The 20,021-nt window shown below is 44.8% G+C and overlaps 1 protein-coding gene across 2 annotated transcripts in view; it reads right to left on the bottom strand.

Annotated features, from left to right (window-relative positions):
* SNCAIP (synuclein alpha interacting protein) overlaps positions 1–19,571 on the bottom strand; it is a 364,836-nt gene extending 345,265 nt beyond the window's left edge. For both annotated transcript variants that reach the window (XM_085632668.1, XM_085632669.1), the window contains exon 1: positions 18,831–19,571. The gene's annotated coding sequence lies outside the window, so the exon portion shown is untranslated. The remainder of the gene's footprint in view (positions 1–18,830) is intronic.
* Positions 19,572–20,021: the final 450 nt, after the last annotated feature.

Raw genomic sequence — 20,021 nt, 5'->3', positions numbered from 1 at the left:
ATTATGAGGGCGCAAGCCCTGGGGACACCAACACCCTTACCGTGACTGGGTAAACAACTGCCTGGGACCATGTCAGCACCACCATCTCTAAGAAGCCTGGTTTAATACAGACCCCGCGGGCATCTAATTACACATCTCCACAATACATACCATGATTGTGCATCAGAAGCAGAACGTTTAGGGGGATTACTAACCCAGAATCCTCTGGGCGTCACCAGTCAGCAAGGCTCTTTCACTACAAGGCTCTGACGGCACGCACTGCACTCCCAAACAGAGATGCGCGCTGTGGAGCCAGAGTTTCGCCTGGCAACAACACCCTCTAGGGGAGTCAGGACTACACCGTGATCTGCACACAAGCGGGGCTAGGCCGAATAAGGAGGGCAGGAGCGTTCCGCAGACGCCAGAGGGACTCCGTATAGGAAGCGCCCATCAGCTGCAATATCACAATAAAAGCCAAAGTAGCAAGGGAAAACAAATCAGCATGCACAAAACACCATGCAAAAACAGGCAATACCCGTAAGCAAGCTGAGCGCTACTGACTAGCACAAACAATTCAAGACCATATCTCATAAAACAGCCAACACACTCATAATGGAGCCAACGGTAACCAAAACAGCACCCAACAGGCAGTTGAGCAGCGGAAAATGAGCAGCAACAGAAGACTATATTGGTATCTGGTCTTGAAGGCTGAAGGAGGACTTATGAGCTTTGTTGTTCCCCTGGTGTTCATGGGAAAAGTAGTTTTTTAATGTTTTAATGGCTGCTGTTGATATTAAAGCGAAGAAGGAAAGCATTATCCTCGCCTCCGGTCCCGACATAGAATTAGTTGTGGGCCGCTGCTTAAGAGCCGGTGCATCATTTACTCTCATTGGAATTCTTAATTAAGTAAGGCTCAGGTCATGTGCAAATCAGCTTCCAGACTAAGAGAGAAAACCACTGTGTCCTCGCTGCATCATATTACATAAAGAGACACATTCTTTTAGGTTTTATTCAGTCTATGAAATTCTAATATGGCAGTAACACAATCGGGGCTCTCAGAAACTCAGTAAATGAAAGCTTGAATATATGTTTAAGGAAGATCACCACCTTAAACACGCACATACTTCTCTTTCCCAGAATTAATACAGCTGACATATAAATAAGTGAAATAAAAGTTACCCAATACCCTCAGTTTAGACTACTATTAATACATTATTATTATACTATATTGACTCATGAGCAAAGATTTTTTACATTACAAAAAGAATGTATTAGGTTAGAAGTCTATAAATTGTATAACAGAAATCATTACTATGCATTGAACAATTTTCTTGACTAACATTAATCTAAATGCTAGTTTTAGATACTGAATTCTAGGTCCTTTACTCAAATTCTTTTGAACACACCTCGGTTATCACTAGATGAAACACTGGACATTAATGTCATTAAATCACAAAAGAAAGCTATGATGATCTTGTAAATATTAAGGCAGCCCGAAGGTCACTCAGCCCGAAGGTCACTCAGCCCGAAGGTCACTCAGCCCGAAGGTCACTCAGCCCGAAAGTCACTCAGCCCGAAAGTCACTCAGCCCGAAAGTCACTCACCAGACTTTGGGCTAACTATTCAGAGAACTTCATTAGCTCACAGATGTAACTGAATTCTTTCCAACTAGGCTAGACAAAAGTATTTTCTTGCTGTGGAGGTAGTTTGGGTGGATCAGCAGGGAAGGAAACTTGGACACTGGGCTCAAGATTCCATCCAGTATGAGCAAAGACGGAGCAGACAGAGTGGGGACTAGCTGCTGTGGTCTGTTCTCTTCGGGTGAAGAAACCTTTCTGAATTACAGAGTACAAAGAGTTTCTTCTATACGAAAATTATACACCTAAAAAGGGCAAAAAAGACTTTACTTATGTACAAATGTTGACAACCCTATACGTACTTAACAGCTAGAAACAGCAGTAATCTATACTAACATAAAGTAAGATATCTAAGACGACAGCTATGAAATACTGCCGCACCACGCAGGGCCAGTACAAACCAGCCATGCAAAGCTGAACTGCAGGAGTCTTTGTTGCTCAGTGACAGAGCAAAAAACATAAATATTTGAACCTGCGGGAGAAAATCAAGTTAGCTCTTCGGTCATGCTGCAAGACCAAAAACATATTTCCTTTCGCCCTCCTGAGGAGTTGGATGATGGAGAACATTCGCGGCCTTAGGCCACATCCAGCGTAGCAGATAACTCGGGCCATCGAGATTCTATTTCAAAAGAAAATTAAAACAAAACAAACCTTTAAAAATGCAAGGAACCTATTTATTGGGCTGGGAAAGCAAGCTGTAAAGCAATGAAAATATTTCCACTACGTTTTATTTCTGCTTTGAAGCGGTGACTGTTTTAATCCGCTGAACAAGTAGGAATAGACTGAAAGAAAGAGAGAGTGGCCTGGGCGTCTGTTTTTACTTCACTCCATGTTTTTCTCTGTAAGCACATTTCTGCTTTCTCTTCGAGGAAGGTGACAATTTGGTGCACGTGCGTGTTACCTGTTCAGAAATCACTTAATTTTGTGCGAGATTTCCTCCTACACTAGAACGTTTTTTCAAAAACCACACATGGAGAAACTACGTTGATTTTTGTGATATATGACGAATCTTACCGTGATTTCAAAGTTTTGCTATTTTACCCTATGGCAATAACACGATGGGTATGGTCGGACGCGGACTTACAGAAAAGCCGGCTGGAACAGAACTGTAGACGCAATTTTGCTTTTCAAGATATGGTAAAGCACGATTTCAAATGCTAAATTGACATCCTTGATAAGTTATTCCGATTAACCTTTCTGTTTTGTTTTCTCTACCCACGTCTGTAGGTTGTATTTCTCTCCCTTTATAGTATTACGTGACTATATGTATAATTAGCTATGCTCTTCCACCTCTACACTAAATTAGAAAATAACATTTTATTAAGAGATTGTTACTGTTCACAGCACACAACCATATCTCCTTTTACTGCCTGCCCTTCTAGCCACCTGAAGAAAAAGATTTTAAGAAAACCTCTAACCACCCCCTGGTGCATGGAGAAGCTTTGAAAGGGATAGTAAAAATCGAGTGACATAGTTTGCTTTTTTGGAATATATTTTATTGTTTTGCAAACAAACAAAAGGACATGTGCCACATGATCAAACAGACACGCACAACACCACGTCACAATCCTCATCCTCCCTTGCACTCCCCAAGGCAGCCAACAACCCTCCATCAGCACCCAGCAAGTATCTCAGTGCAGGGTCCATAACTGGGTTCATCTCGTCGAGGTCAGTATCAAGTTCGGGTCTCACCACCGGTATAACATCAAAAATGTTCCGTGAAGACTTGGTATGTTCTCCAGTCCCCCCAGATTTTTTCATACTTCTTCAGACAGCCCCTACTATCATACACCAACCTCTCCACCTTCATGCAACAATTCATCTCTTCCTCCAGTTCTCGTGTTGGGACCAGGCTCCCTCCCCGGATCTCTTTTAGCAAAAATAAAACCCAGCATACAAAATAGCAGCTGCTTCCTGCGGGATGTCCTTATCGTTTGGTATGCCTAGCATTATAAATCGAGGGGTCCTGGGAAGAACAGTGCCTGCTACCTCCTCTAGTTCTTTGAGGATGAATTCCCAGTATTGTGCAACCCTAGAACAGCCCCATATTGTGTTGAGGAAGGTAACCTCTTCTGCAGCACAGCAGACATAGGGAGCTCTCCACCGGACCCATCTTGTCGAGGTGGGACCAGTGATAATAGAACTAATGCAGGATTTTAAACTGGATTAGGCGGAAGGTGGTTCGGATGGCTACCTTGCGAGGGTGCATCAACGCATCCTCCAAATCCATATCCTCAAGTGGTCCCACATCTGCCTCCCACCTGTCTCGCAGTCTCCCAATTGTTTCAGGTGTGTTGTTTATGATCGTACGGTACAGCTGTGAAGCTGCCTGTTGTGTTAGTTTGTCTCCTAGTACCAAACTCTCCAATTGGGCATAGTTCAGCAGCTCTCTCTCTAACACTCGGTCTCTCTGCAGGGCATGCATCAGTAGGAGGAAGCGGAACCATTGTGTCACAGCCAGGGCATACTCCTTCTGCAATGTCTTATTGAGTACGAAGTCACCCTACCCACCCAGAGACCATATGTCCTACAGTTTCAATCCCAATTTGCTTCTGGCCACAGAAGCATGCAAGCCCAATCCCCTTAGGCAACATGGTACCTTTCCAGAGCAGGGTAACTCGAATGAGTCTCCCCACTCCACTCCAATGCAGCCGTAGATTCATCCCAGGCCCTCAAAGTGGTCATCAGGTTTTTTTCAACTGTAGGAGGCGGCACTCCAATTGAAGGGCTCTCTTTTCCCTCTGTTTCTTTATTATAGCGATGACGTTAGCAGCTTTATCCCCAAGCACTTGTATGCCTCCCACTCAAGATACATTATTACCCAATTCACATTGTTTTGCAAGAACCAAAGCTCGGCCAATCAGAGGGCAGCTCCCTGACCACTCTTCCCCTGCAGGGCAATAAATCAATCAGTAGATTTGTGGAGCACGTGTCACCCATGAAAGTATCCAGGAGCTGGAAGGTTCCAGTTGATTGGCCCAATAGCCAGGTCTGCAGGGATTTTCGGAACTCTGGAAGATAACAGGAGGTCAGTTGATGAAAGCGTAGCTCGTTCCATGTCTTCGCTGCTAGGTAGGGCTAGAAGTAACCTCCACATCCGCTACGTCGGATGCAGGGGTGAGTGTTAAAGAGAGAGACATGGAGCGGAGGTGTCTGGTGGGCGAATGAATGTTCATGCGTTAGTTCAAGTAGGCGGTCCATAGTTGTGTAGGGCCTCGTATGTATGGGTCAGGAGCTTGAGTCCGCATCTTTTCTATACAGGGAACCAGTGGAGCTCCCTGTGGTAGGGGGTTCATCTAGGGAGATTGAGGATGAGTCTGCCTGCGGCGTTCTGTATGGTCTGTAATCGCCAGAGGAGGTGAGCTGCATTGTCAGAGTCCAGTCGGCTGGAGATAATATATTCCCTTTATGCTTGCGTTTTCTGGTGGGCGAAATGGACTCTGGCCTTCAGCACCAGATGTAGGATCTCTTGAAGCTTTTTCCTTTTGAAGCCATAAAAGTAACATTGCCTATAGTTTATGGTTCTTGCCGAAAATGCCTAGCAATGTTTACATTCCTTTGGCTTATGAAGGGGGTATAAACAGCATAGACATTCTTTATGTGGATCTTATGAAAATAATCTTCTTGGTCTTCCACCAGACTTATATGGACTGAAAAGCCTCTTTTTAGATCCCCTTGAAATGATGGTCATTCAGAAAAACACAGCCGAGTAGTTACCAAACTACTGCTTGAATAACAAATCTGAATCACTGACAAATGGTCAAAAGTTGACTAGATGCCCTCAAGAACGGAGCAGAGCTCAGGGAGACTCCCTCACACACAACAAGCGGTTAGAAATCTGAGGTATGGTGGTCCTGCAGGCGAAGGCTACTCAGGGAGCTGCGCTCTGATTGGCTGAGTTTTGGCTCTATGTTACTATGTGAATCGGTTACCAATGTCACTTGATTTTTACCATTTAATTCAATGCTTCTTTATGCACTACTTATAATTATTACTATGGGACTCCCGCCACGACGACAGGGAAGATTCAAGGATGTGAATATATGAAAGATTTAAAAATTGGAGAACTAGGACTACAGATACGTATATAAATATATCAACGCAATACCCTTTCAACCTTAGCGTGTCACATAAATTATGCAAAGAAGGTAGCAGGAAACTCTGTATCGTTCCTAAAACTCTGGGTGGTTCCTAGGTTTTTGATGGAGAGCAGTTCCTTCATATGGAACACTCTATAACACATCAGAAACTCAAACTTCTCAGCTCAAATGTCTATTTTTGTAACAGAGTTTTTAAGCATCGGATTAGCATTCTGCTATCCACGCCGAGCTAGAAAAAGGGACAAAGTCCTATGCAATTTATGCAGCAAAGTCCGTAAGCATAAGATTAGCTAGTGCCATCCCCACCAAGCTGAAAAATAACAAAAGCCTATTACCACTCCAGGCACAGTACTACAGCCTTGGGTTGGTAAAATACCATCAAAGCCAACCTAAAATGGATAAAAGCACTCCCTGACACGTTTCGCTCGCATTAGAACTCATGAGAGAGAAACAGCTTTGTCTAAACACAAGGAGCACCCAGTATAAGTCAAAGCAATACCCTTTCAGGCTAAGAGTACTGCATAAATTATGCAAAAAGGAAACAGGAAACTCTTGAAAGTTCTAAAGTTTTAGGTGGAGAGTAGTTCCTTTATATAGAAAGCACTACAGCACCACTGACATTCTAAAATCCTATTTCCCGACGCCCGAACCATGTTGGTTGTTATGATGGGCAAGAAGATTTAATAACTATTTTGTCTGACCGACAAGTAGACATTAAATCATGTAAATAATATTGGAACTGTGGGCACTCTGGGGCTCACAGCCAATCAGAAATGGTGAAGAAAAGTCAGAGAACCTTTGAAGGCCTCTGGATCCACATAAGCACCGGACCGCACTCCCCTTCCCCTGCGATGCCATCATATCACCAGGCACAGGAACAATCTGTGGCCCCGCCCCCTTTAAAAATGGATTGAGCGGTGTCAGCAACTCAGCATCGAAACGGCATGCTCCTGCGGCATGTGGGGTGTCTAGTGTGAGCCTGTTGGGGTGCGTTACACAAGTCTGTTCTGCCGTAGGCATATGTGTCCCAGCCATCAGTGTGTTAGACATTGTGTGTCACTTGTTTGTGTGTGAACTCTGACTCCAAAATGTCCGGTATTTATAGAGTGCACTGTCAACGCATTGGGCCTGTTTCTAAGCGCTCTTGGTTTTCAGGAGACACTGGGAGGTAAACTCTTTTCGTCAGGATCACAAATCGTATAAAGGGAAATCTAGGATTAGATTTTTTTCGGAAACGCAGTTAACAATTTTGACCCTTGACTACATACCTAGCCTGTGAAACTGAAGTCTGTATCAAAAGAATGTGGGGGAGGAGAGCGGTTTTCATTCCTGTCATTTCGCCCTCTGCCCTTTTTAGGTCTCGCCTGACCCAGCGCATGCGCTGGTCTGGCGAGACTTATTGAGAGGGCTCCAAAAAGTGCTACCAGGCCAGCCTAGAGCTACAGTGCATGTGCGCGGGCGCGCGCGCCACGTTTTACCGCGATTACTTTCACGTTCGGCTGCACGGCATCTTTGATGTTGGATAGTGATCGCGATCACTTTCGCAGCAGCACGGCCGCTTTGCATAGCCAATAGGTCTCGCTTTTGGGACCTTACAAGTATTTAGTTACGCAACTGTTGCATGGCTAAACACTTATAAGGTCCCAAAGGCGAGACCTATTGGCTATGCCAATGCTTGTTTAATTCGCTCCGGTGCCGTCCTCATTCTAGGATGTAGGTCCCAGTCTTTTCTCGTCTTCGGAGCCCCTTATTTCACTCTGTGTGGCCCTGTGCTCAGAGATCTGGCCCTCTTGGCACCCTCTACAATGCTGAATGGTCATAAAGAATATACAACAAACTCCATGGTGTGCTGCCAACACGAAGGCCAGTTTTCACAGGGCCTACACTTCCCAGCTGTCTCCCTGACATGAAGGCTGAAGCAGCCGGGTCATGCTTTGCAGTTTCACTTAAACGGTCTGCCTCCGATAAACTAGTACATCAGACACAGACAGGTATCTAGAATGCCAGTGCAGAGACAAGGCCACTGTATGTATTTAGTGCTGCAGCAGAGTACTGGCTGGTCAACCCCACTGCTTCTGCACCGATGAAAACAAATATGCAGTTGATGCGCACATGTGCGAGGATCTTTCAGCCAGTTCCTAATGACTCGGCCTTCCTCTCAACTGAAAAGAAATGCTGTGCTCTGACCCTGGGTCTTTCGACATTAGAATTTAGGAGCCGATTAAGAGCTGGGCTAGTGGTGGGATGGTAAGGGCCATTCTATGGTGTGTGAGAGAAGAACACATACCAGTGAGATAGAACATGTGAGTGCATCTGCTGCATAAATCTTGTGCTATGCATCTCTTAAGTGCAGGTCGAAGTACCTGGCACACGCCATCACTTATCCTTCAAAATGCAGAACAGAGCATCAACAGGAATGGGATTACAGGGCGCATGAGCAAGAAATAGCTCAGTGAGTTTACACACCTGCAGCCACCGTAAGGGTAATTGCTTAGTTCACCTGCACTCTAGCATGGTGCTCCAACATTCCTAATGTCGTTTTTCTCTGCGTTTGCCCAGAAATATGAGACGTGATCTGGTTGCAGTAGCACTCAGGCTAAAGACTCACTCTCAGAGTGTCCCTGGCATCCATTAAGACCTACCTGGTTCCTAAATTACTATGGATCTATATTTTAGCCACCTAACCCCAAACCGACACTGTGTGAAGAAACAGTAGATCATGTGTGTGTCACTGCATTTACATTTTAACTGGAATGAAGGGTGGGAGGGACTACTGGAGGGTCTTGTGCATGCAATCAGCAGCGGTAGGTGCTGTATAAAACGCTTTAAGTTCCTGTTATTAATAGGGGCGTTTACTTTATTTGCCGTTAGTGCAGGGTGCGCATTTCTATTTTATTTGTCTGGAGTGGTGGGGAGGTTCATGTTGAGATGAGTTGTAGATTTTCCCTAATTGCTAAAGTATCAAATGCTCTATGCTTGATAGGGTCTTGTGTATTTGAAGACCTTTACACCTCTTATAGCTAGGAAGCAGGGGAGATGGGCTTGTGACATGTTGGCATTTCTGCAGTGTACTGGTCCGTGCTCTACTTACGATTTTGGTGCACCTCCTACAGACTTCTCTGGTCCTTCAGGGAAATGCTAAACATGAGGCTGCAGAAGGGGTTAGGTGATGGTCACAGACCACAATGACATAGAGAAAATGAAAAATAGTAGTGGCACTTTTGGATGTTTGTTCAGCTGAACAGCTAATAATGGATTTGGACACCCCGGTAGATAAAGCATAAATATACTAAATTCGTCAGATAGCCTCGGACTATCCATCAGGAAGACGGAGAGACATATCTTTTATTCTATGCTGAGTCAGACAAACTTGCACATCTACTGAAGAGCTGCATCTCTTCACGTCAGTGAAACTTACACTGCTGCTGCCGCCATTACCACGCGTGTACTGTGCAAGTGAACATTGCACTGATACTGCCAGTTTTGTATAAGATCCTTGTGTGGGAGAAGAATTTGCAGACGTTGGCTTTGTATACACCATATTATAACCATGTTACACCTGCCCAGGAGTGTAAAAGGAGAAATAGATTTACCTTCCCCCATTAGAAGTATAAAAACCCTGACAAGAATTATGGATACAGTCTCAGTGAACAACAGTACCTCTGCTACATGATTTTGTTGCCCTATGAAGAGTGGATAAGCACCGCCAAAAAGGGCAGTTATTCCCTTCCTCACATGTTTATCAGAACATTTCATGAGTATTTTTTAAGCTGGAGAGCTATGAGATGGCCCTACGAAGAAGAAAACCTGTCTCACAGGTTCATGTTCCAACACAGTCTGCCTCATAGACACAACAAGAAATGCAGTCAATTACCAGTCTGCACTCTGCTTTTAGGCGCTTTTTCTCTACATATGAAAATTTGTCACATGCAAACTGGCTGATAAGTGCGAACAGTGCACAATGACACATCTTCACACATGCTGCACACCTAGCCAGTACAACATTTGCATTCAAGGGTGCCTAACTATTGACTGCATAATTGTACTGGCAATTGAAAAATATATTGCACGGTATGTTGCATTGATTTCAGTGCTGGCTCGCTCTGTGCAGACGTATCTTAGTGTTTATAGACTAGAAAGGGCAAGCAGATTTCCATTCTGTTGTTCTAGCAGAGTTTTTAAGCATAGCATAGTGCCATCGACAACAAGCTAGAAAAGTGACAAAGTACTTGCCATTTTTACAGTAGAGTCTTTAAGCATAGGATTAGCTAGTGCCAATCATGCAGAGATAAAAAATGCCACACAAACAGGCATTTGAGGTGAGCAGGTTTTGAGTGTTGGTGGTGTTGCAAGTATTTTTTCCATATAAAGGAACTGCTCTCTAGCTAAATCTTGTAACTACCCAGAGTTCCCTACTTTACTAATATATATCCAAAAGCGGATTTTGTTCACAATGCAAACATACCAGTACACTGCTCACGATGCATTTCGGTTTACTCAGCCTTCATCAAACAAAGTTAAAGTGCAATACAGTGCCACAGAAATAGACAACGTCCAAACATTTTGTGCATAGACATAGAAAAGTCACTCCATATAGATGGAATTACATGATTCGCTGTTGATGCAGATTGTTCAATCTTAGTTCATGTTGCTTTATTTCAATTATGACATAGAATAATTCCTAAATTTTAATTCCTTTTACTCTCAAGGCGAGTGGAGAACCTAGAGGAAATAAAATGAATGAACCACAGCAAACCTTACAACAGAAATTATATAAATTGAAGCAACACACAAAACAAGAAATTCAGAAGTTGTGGGAGGCCCCCTCTTTGTGAAAATATAAAGAGGTTAAACGTTTACTATGGAAACTACGCATCTTTACGCTGAGAAACCCAACCAGAAAAAGATTGAGCAAGGAGTTGGAAGTACTAATTAATGCTCATTCAGCTGGATGCAAACAGATATTTGCAAGTCATCGTAGAAAAAAATACTAAACCAGCTATGAAACAAAGGATTGTAAAATGTGAGGATAAGGTAAAGAACAGTAAGCCGCAAAAAATACATATGGGACAAACAGGATTATGAGCTGGGATAAATGTATACTTTTGCAAGGAAGTCTGAACCACTTAGAAAGTAGGTAGCCAAAGAAGACAACATTAGAAGACAGTAAATACAAAATAAAAGCAGGATCCAGCCAGGATCAGCCAAAGAACTGGCATGAGAACAAGAAGGAATACAGCACAAGAGCAAATCTAAAATGAAAAGAAGACAAACCTAGAGGAGAAAAAATACAAAAAAATAAATAGGAATGGATTTAGAAACAACACAATTAGAAACTGGAGAAATGAAAGCCATACATCTTCAAACCATAATTTAAACACCTGGAGAAAAGGTAGCACCAACATTGAGAGCACCATATTTCCCCAAAAATAGATTTGTCTACGTAGATATGAGAATTTACTTTTTCACATAGACTCAAACTACACTAGGCAGGATTACTGGAAAGAACCTCTAAAATGGAAAATGCTGCAAATAAAAAAAAACCCTAAGTTTGGGGGATGAGGAAACGCTTGGCACTCTATTGATGTTAAGCGAATTACCCAATACAATAAGAGAAGAAACCCAAGAAACTGCATTCTTGACACAAGAATTCAATGCAAGGGAACCAAGTCGCTTAAAACAAAAAATGTATTACATACCCAAATCAAATACGGAAGCAACAGATGTTCCTAGAATGCAGTTATTAAAGATTTCATGAAACTAAGGAGATCAAATATCTATAGGTCACAAAAACAACTATGAGGAAAGCTATCAAATCACTGCAAGTAGGTGAAGCCTTAATTATCAAGCATTCAGACAAAGGGGACAATGAAGTGTTGCTTTTCAGAACACTATAGGCCAAGGATACATTACGGTTCTACTCCCCTACATCCACAAAAAAACAGAAACTTATCTACCAGATTTTGTAGGCCTATTGGAGTTTGAAATGAGCAGTAAGTCATCTGCGAAAAGCAGTATTGGGATTTTTTCCCCCCATTTAGAGCATGGATGATGCAGGCCTCAAATTCGCTGACAAAACGGCTGATGTAGAAAGAAAATAATGTAGGTGCGAGTACGCTCCCTTGTCGTACACGAGGTTGGATAGGGATTCTAGTAGTAAGTTCTCCCTGTTTCCCCCACCTGACCTCCAAAACAATGGAGCTTATTTACGGTTGTTGGGTGACCAGTACAACCAATTTTCAAGCCAAGTTAAAGAAAGATTTTAAAAAATGATCTGTCAGGACACTGTAAGAAGACTTTGGTAAAATTCTAAACTTTTCCACTTATAAGATCGAATCTTCAGAATTCAAATCCACTCCAACACCTCTGTTGCACCTTCAGAAAACAAAGTCTTCATTCTCCACCACTGAGTACTCGGTCAAAGGGATACTTCAAAAGAAACCCCTTGCCTTCCATCTAACACTTGAGTGATTGAAAGACACCTGCAGCCCAAAACCTAACCTCAAGAACAGCCTCTGGACAACGACATCAAAAACTTAGCAGAACGCAACCTGATAAAGATTCCACAGACAAGTAACAGACAGATCATGTCAAATGGACATATAAAGGGCATTCAACTGCAGTTTCGAATCCTATCGATAAGCATAAGTGAGGCGGTCCTACTACTAAGTGAACAAATATTAAACATAAAAATAAATAAGTCTTTGCTCAAAGTAAAGTTGCCTTGCATTCAAAAAGACACAAACTATGAAAGGTGGGGGGGGAGGGAATCAGTATAACTGTCGGCGGAACTGAATTAGTACATTAATATTTGAAATCACTCCTATACCTAGAGGCAAAAATAGAGCAACTAGTAAATAGTGCTTGTGCATTTACACGTACATCTTGGGGTTTCCACTGCCGCAGGAAAGGTAAACTATCTGGGTTTTTTGCAACAATTTTTGCAAAGGGAAGTTACACCAGAAGGCAAAGTAAATAAGGTCCCTTGGGGCGTACAACGACATACCCTGGGGCCAACAATGGAGTCTGGGAATGAGACGGGCAGCTATCACAATAGTGAATTGTCTGCGGAGAAAGACACAGAGATCAAAGCGGTGATCACTACAAGGGTAGTTACATTTAAGTGCAACAATTTACTCGTCTTCCTTGGAAGACAGTAACCAAATGCAGAATCTGATGAACCCTCAGAATCGAATCAACCACCAACAATTGCAAGAACTCTTCACCACGGTCAAGGAATTCTCATACCATGCAGCAGCAACCAACACAATCGTCCCATCACAAGAACTCTATGATGACCTCTCAAACAACAAAATCTACAACATCTTACTGTATGTTTGACCCCCAGCCAAACACAACAAACCTCCCTAACCAGAAAAATCGCAACCACCGCCACGGACAACCGCCTCACCAACTGGAAATCACTCTCCAATGAAGACAGAGCCACCCTCATAAAAGACCTTCCGTCAGGAGCCCCACAGATCCATGCCCTCACTTCATCTACAACTTAGGAGGACATCCAATCAGCCTCAAACTCACATCCATCATCATCATCATCGCCACTGCAGCAACTGCCACTATCCCAGAAAGCAGGAGGAATGCAGAAGTCAAAGCACTACCGAAAACACCACCAGCCAACCCAAACATCCTGAGCAACTAGTGGCCCATTTCGCTCCTTCCCTTCCCAGACAAAGTCATGGAGAAAGCAATAAGCAGAAAACTCTTCGACAACCTCAAACCCACCACATCCTAACCCTCACAGACGTGACAAACACCACCAGAAACAGCTTCAAGAACTACATAGTCAACGTAGCATCCTGGATGAAAAACAACTGCCTGAAGCTCAAAACCAGCTATACCAAGGTGCGAATATCTGGAAACAAGCATTTGCAATGCAATATTTCTCACATTTGCGAGAGTTGGAGCTTTGGCATTGTAAATGACAATGCCTTTTATTCATTTGTTTTGAAAACCTGCAAGCGGTGCATAAACACGCACTTTGTACGTATAGTCCTTGCTTACGAGAAGCAAGGCTGGCAGTAAAAGAGACTGCCAGCCTTGCTTCTCATAAGTAAGGACTATAAGTACAAAGTGCTTGTTTAAGCACAGCTTGCAGGTTTTCAAACACATAAATAAAAGGCATTGTCATTTACAATGCAAATAACTCAAACTCTCGCAAATGCGAGACCTATTGCATTGCAAATTCTTGTTCTGACTACTGCTCTGGTTTGAGTCTACCCTTCAGAAGACTCTCAGACTTTTCCAGGAATGTCCTAGTCACCCACTCCACCTTCTCTAGGCACTCTACTGATGGCTTGTGCTCATAGGTGTCATGCGAGGTTGCACAAGCTTGTTAAAACAACATGTGATTCTTTTTTCACCCTCTTACACAGCTGTTTTTCTCATTAACTCCTTTATAGAGCACTTCTTTTTGTGACTGTTACTAAGTGCCACGCCACTGCCTCCACCCCGCTGCCGCCCATTTTAAATACCCCATTGCACAATTATTTCTGTTATAGGCAGTGCTTAATTTGTACAATAAGTGATGGTAGGTCTTTAAGTGGGAAGAAAAAAGTGGGGGTGGGTCTCGAAAAGGGACATGGCCTACGTAATTAAGAGAGTGGCTTAAACCTAGAAACTACCTTTCTGTGATTTCCATAGTGTGCCTCCCATCCAGTATTTTGGTTCCTCTCTGAGCTTTTTATTATTGCATCCAGATATACAACACAAAAACTGACATCACCTCAAAGCAGTCAGCAGTATTGGCTTTGTTAACTGCTGTTAGCGGAGTACCTCTCAGCTAACAGCCGACACTCTCAGCCCCTCTCTCTCACCCTTGAAAGTTCTTTTTTCATCCATGCATTTTTCCTTTATCGCCGTTTTGTATTACTCTCCCTCTTTTGTTTTTCTCTCTTACTCTGGGACAACGTCTGAAGAATAAAGTGCAGGTGCCTTAAAATAAGTGTTGCTGGTCCCACCTGCATCCACTGGCACGTTTGCATAACATGCAATATGTCGCTCTGGTCGGTAATTTGGGCCTCACTAATGAAAGCCCAGCCCCACTCTTACCTAGCCTCAGAAGGACGGCGGACACCTCGGCCAGCTTTGACGCTGGAACCGACGTACTGTGGTCAGACTTGCTCCAGCCTACACCGGCCCTCGCCAGTCGAGAGTGCATGAACTCCCTGCACAAGGCCTTGGCCTGGGACACTAGCTTCTTGTCCGTGGGCGAGCAGTCGAAGGCTTCCATCACCTCAGCCGCAAACACTGAGGAGCGCCGCAGCATCTCCATCCTAGGGAGGGAGGAACCGCCGTCTTCAGGGGCGAGGAGCCGCGGACCCAGTGTGGCCTGGCCCATAATCCAAACTCCAGAAATCACTAGTGCTGTGAATGCCGACACCGCATATAGGGGGGTGCATCTTCTTGCTACCAAAGAGAAACTAGCGTCTAAATCATTCATGTATTTGTTGTCTTAAACACACAGCATGTGTGTAACGCTGCCCCGCTGTTTAGGCACCTTTCCCGGGCCTCTGGTCTATCTCAGAAAATAAGAGTGTTCTCGTGTCGGTTGTAGCAACACCACCAACGGGAAGAGAAGTACGCAGACACAACCACCGAAAGCCCTTCTGTCCTCGAGTCCTGCCGTTCCATTCCCTCCATGGCCCCGACTCCTCTGGACCCCCAAGTCACTTTGTCCCCAGCTGCACTTCTTGCTAGAGGGTTGTGCCTGAGTCCCACTGTTTACTGGACCCACTGGCGGCAGATCACTTTATATTTAAATGAATCTGTTTCCTAGTCCTGACATATTGCACTCCCGATGAGTCGCAATGCAGGTGCCCCCATCTTTCAGGGTCCTCACCCAATGCCCTGGAGTCCCACGGTTATGGAGTGCTGCTGTCTCCAGGTCCCACTCTCCTCCAGCCCTATTCTGCGTCCTCAGCTCCCGGTGTGTCCCACGCCTCAGCCTCGTCGGCGGCGCATCGCTCATCCTCTCTGCACAGCTCCTCTCATCTTTCAGTGCCCACTTCCAAGGGAACGCATGGGGAGGTGGCAGCAGGTGGTCGTACCCAACTACTGCCCTCCCTGTCCCGTTATGAATCCATCTTTCCGGTGCTCACCAGCTCACCATCCACTAGCTCACCAGTCAGCTCTGAAGTGGGCTAATGGATGTCACTGCTGTCGAAATCAAGTTGGCTGAGGCCTGCAGTCGGGATGCAATCACGAGATCACTGCAGAGTTAAAGGAAGGAGATGAGGGTGTGGAAGCAATACACGCAGCAGCCAGGCATGAAAGGTTCACGGGTAACTGGCTGAGCTAACAGAATCCACGATTTCACGCTATGCTCAAATGCCGTGATGAAAAGAGGCGCCCGCGGGACTTGGGAGAATACAATGAAAAGAAAGTGGAAGCGCGGGAAAGCGAAAGCGCGCCATGCGAGCACTGTGCTGAAATGCCGTGATGAAAACAGATGCCCGCGGGACTGGGGAGACCACAAAGCAAAAGAAACTGGAGGCGCGCCATGCACGCACACTGTAAGTGTGCACATCTCCTGTTCGGGCAGGTATGGCGAGCAGGAGACAGGGAGGGAACAAAACATGCCTCCGTTCCAGGGAAAAGCATGCATTTTTGAGCCGCGCCAATCAGAAGCCTGGATGGAACTTCCACCACGCTTCCGAAGCAAAATCGACGACAATAGATCTCGCATGTGAGCAGCGCATGCACTGTGTCACTAGGCGAGACCTAAAAAGCCTTCACCCTGGAACGCATCCTGGTGGCCCACCAAACTATGCCCCACACTAACACCCACAAACCACGCCAAAAACCTCAGACTCACCCTAGATGACAAACTCAGCAAGACTAAACAAGTCAATGCAGTCTCCTCCTCCCGTTTCCTCATACTACGCAAGATCTTCAAATGGCTTACACAGAACTCCAGGCACACTCTCACATAAGTACTCATTCCCAGCAGACTAGACTATGGCAACTTACTGCACTCTATGCCAGTATCCCAGCCCACCTCCTTCACAGACCATCCAGAACGCCGCCCCCAGACTCATCTTGGACCTATCACAAAGCACTCACATCACCCCACAACTCGGCTGGCTTCCAGTCCAGAAACTATATCAATTCAAGCTCCTCACTCACACCTTCAAGGCTCTGCACAACACCGGGCCCTCCTACATTAACCACTACCTACACTTCCAGCAACCATCAAGACAGCTTCGATCAGCATCTCTCTCACTCCTACCACCACCCCAACCCCTCATCAACAGAAGCAGAACAGGAGGACACTCATTCTCCTACATCGCAGCCAAATATTGGAATGACCTCCCTCAACACGTTAGAGCCTCCTTATCACTTCTCGAATTTTGTAAGAAGCTGAAGGAAGTCCTGGCTCTTCTAAACCAGCCACGCAGGACATGAAAAACCATCCCTGTACTCAGGTTCTGGCTCCTGCCCCTTGCACCTGTTCAATGCCTGGATACCATCACCGGTGATTAGCCGTGCTCTACAAATCCACTTAACAGACCATTCTGGAGGGGAACAAAAAAAAGATGACTGACTCCGGGAGCCGATAGATAATGCAGAGATTCTTTGCGGACAAGGTAATGCGCTCAGACGCCAAGGCAGGACAGATGTTATGCTGGGGAGGCGAGTATTCACAGTACTAATTCAGAAACATGATACCGAAGGTCTGTCTGTTTATTTTGTTGACATTCAAGTCAAGTTTCATCCATCCCTTCCCGCTCCCCCACTGAAGCTTCCCTGATGAAGGGGGCACCCTACGAGTTGCAACAATACTTTGGCTATCGATGATGAGGCATGTATTACAAGTCTAGTTTCTGACGCAGTTGTGGGAGCGTTCTCCCCAGCAAATGTACATCTTACTTGTGGTGAGACTGTGAGTCTCTGCATTTTCCCTGACATGAACTGGGCCTAGTTCTTATGTATGGAATCACACAGTTTCCACTAGCTTACATATTCTGTGCTTTCATCCAAAATACAAGCAACCTAATTCTTACAAGTTAACATTCTGCAGCCCTCATCTGTGTAACTCAGAAACCCCATAACCAGACATTATGCAAATTGCCTTTATTTGTACTATATAGGCACTCTCTGAAATAAATAATTTAACTGTTTCAACTACTTGAACATTAAAACGGTACAGTCAGCCACCATCCCACTGGGGCATGCATGTATTTTGCTTAGTCGATTAAATTAGCCACTTTACTGTATTTTGTCGCTTTTCTTTCTTTCTACTACATTCGCCAAAATAAAGGATTGACACTGCCAACTTTGCTCACTACGTGAATACTTTCCAGCTGTTTTAATGGCATTATGATACAAACACAAGCAGAACTTAAACACGCTCATTGCAAGATAAATGTACTCATACCTGTGAACCTGATGTGAACACTCAAGACAAAATACGTTTTTCCACCATGCTACCAAAATGGTGGTGTCAAATAGCCCAAGTTTCTCACCTATGCTTCTAATACAGTGATTAACATATACACAACACTTAATTTCAATTAGCCCGTTGTTTGTCGGTTAACAACAAACTTTTGTCATCAATCACCATGGTAAGTGCAAGCAAAAAGAGACTTTCCCGACGATTGCTGCCAAATAACAATGGTCTTTCCTTTAGTTCTGCAAAGAAAAGTTGAAGTATTACCGGCGAGTAGCAGGGCAGTCTACTGTGCAAGACTTTAATCAAGCAAGAAGCACATTACCATAAGGCACACACCTTTAACACGGTCTGCCAGATTTTCGAAGAATTTTTGTAACGGTTTACCCATTTGGAATCGTTTGAATGATATCAGCACTTGCTCGAATTGGAACTCAGATCATAGTTTCTTTAAAGGTTGCTCTATTGTATACGTACGGTGTGTAATCTTGACGAAAATACACTTGAAAACCGTTTGGTGCATTTTAACACAATGGGTTTTGCTGAAAATGCGTGTTGTAACTCTCAATCTCCGCTGAGTATCATCCGTATAAAAAGGTATTGCCTCTTAAGACTAGTTAAAATTGGGGGGGGGGGGATTGCCAAAGCATGTGTTATAACTAACCCCTCTAGACAAGATTAGGCATTAAAAAGAGAAAAACTCACCACTCTCTTCCAAGCCCACATATTTGTCTTGGTCCCGACGCAGATCACACCTCACTTATAGCCGGAGGGTGATATATTTTGACGTCTCGTTCAGTCAGTCCGGCTACCGTAGAGAGTGGTATTGCTCCATTTGTTGATTTTGAGTACTCAGCCCAGGAGGTCTCCCGGCCAGTCACCGTTATACATTCCTTACAGCGTTGTTACGATGAAACCCTGGTTCTTTGCTCAGCGGTTCTGCCAGTGCCCGGCCAGGCAGGTTTCAGTATGGATTTTCCCTTGGACAGCCGGAAGCAGCTGCTGCAGCTGGGATGGAGCGCAGACAATACAGAGCGGGGTGAAGCTGCAGTTTTGCGTCCCTAGCGCTCGGCGAAGAAACTGCAGTTTTGTTGTTGCTGTCCCTGGGTGATGGTAACGTTGTGTTACCTGGCGGGACAGCGTGCCAGGAGAACCGCGAGTGCCGACGTGCAGTGCATCACTGCCTCGGTCGGGCCACGTCCGCGCGCTCGCACTAGGCCAACAAGGAGAGCTGCGAGTGGAGTCGCCAAGGCGCTGGTTGCATGAGTCGGTGTCAGCCCGGCGCACACAAGGTGCACTCAGCCCCGGCATAGGGTGGGACTTATCCCTGGACCCGACCCGAGCAGCGGGAAGGAGGGGGTCGAGGGAGGTGACGTACAGTGATGCAGTACAGGCCGTATGGCGCCTGTGGGGGTCTACTTGGATCTGAGCTGCAAAAGGAAGGGCGCAGCAAACGTCCCCGTGACGCAGGGCTGGGCTAACAATATCATTTTTAAGCCTCCAATTAAAAAGAGGGAGGCGCACAGAAATGCTGTCATATGTTAAAGGGATCTGGACCGGTGTGTCTATCTAATTCAGGCTGAGTGGGTCCTGCGATAGCCAAGACTGTTTAATTTCACTAAAATTATATACATCATATGCCTATTATTCGTAGGTCTGGCATTAGCCAGAACCTTTTGATTTTCCAAAGTGGTATAGCTGGAGGGTTGCCTGCCAGCCGTCTTCAATCATTGATAAGTTGTGTCATTCATATTTTATTTCCAATGTCGTGTTGTAAGTGGTCAGCCCAATATACAGCTAACTTAACTGTAATAGCTTTCTATGCTTTGGCTTAGACGCTAATGGCTGTTATGGAAAAGTCTGCTTTTTGAAGCAAAAACATTGTTGTGATTTTAG

The sequence above is a fragment of the Triturus cristatus genome, chromosome 2_1, assembly GCF_964204655.1.
Source record: "Triturus cristatus chromosome 2_1, aTriCri1.1, whole genome shotgun sequence".
In the NCBI taxonomy this organism is placed as follows: domain Eukaryota; kingdom Metazoa; phylum Chordata; class Amphibia; order Caudata; family Salamandridae; genus Triturus; species Triturus cristatus.
The sequence above is the reverse complement of the archived record's forward strand: the minus strand, read 5'-3'. Positions and strand labels throughout refer to the sequence as shown.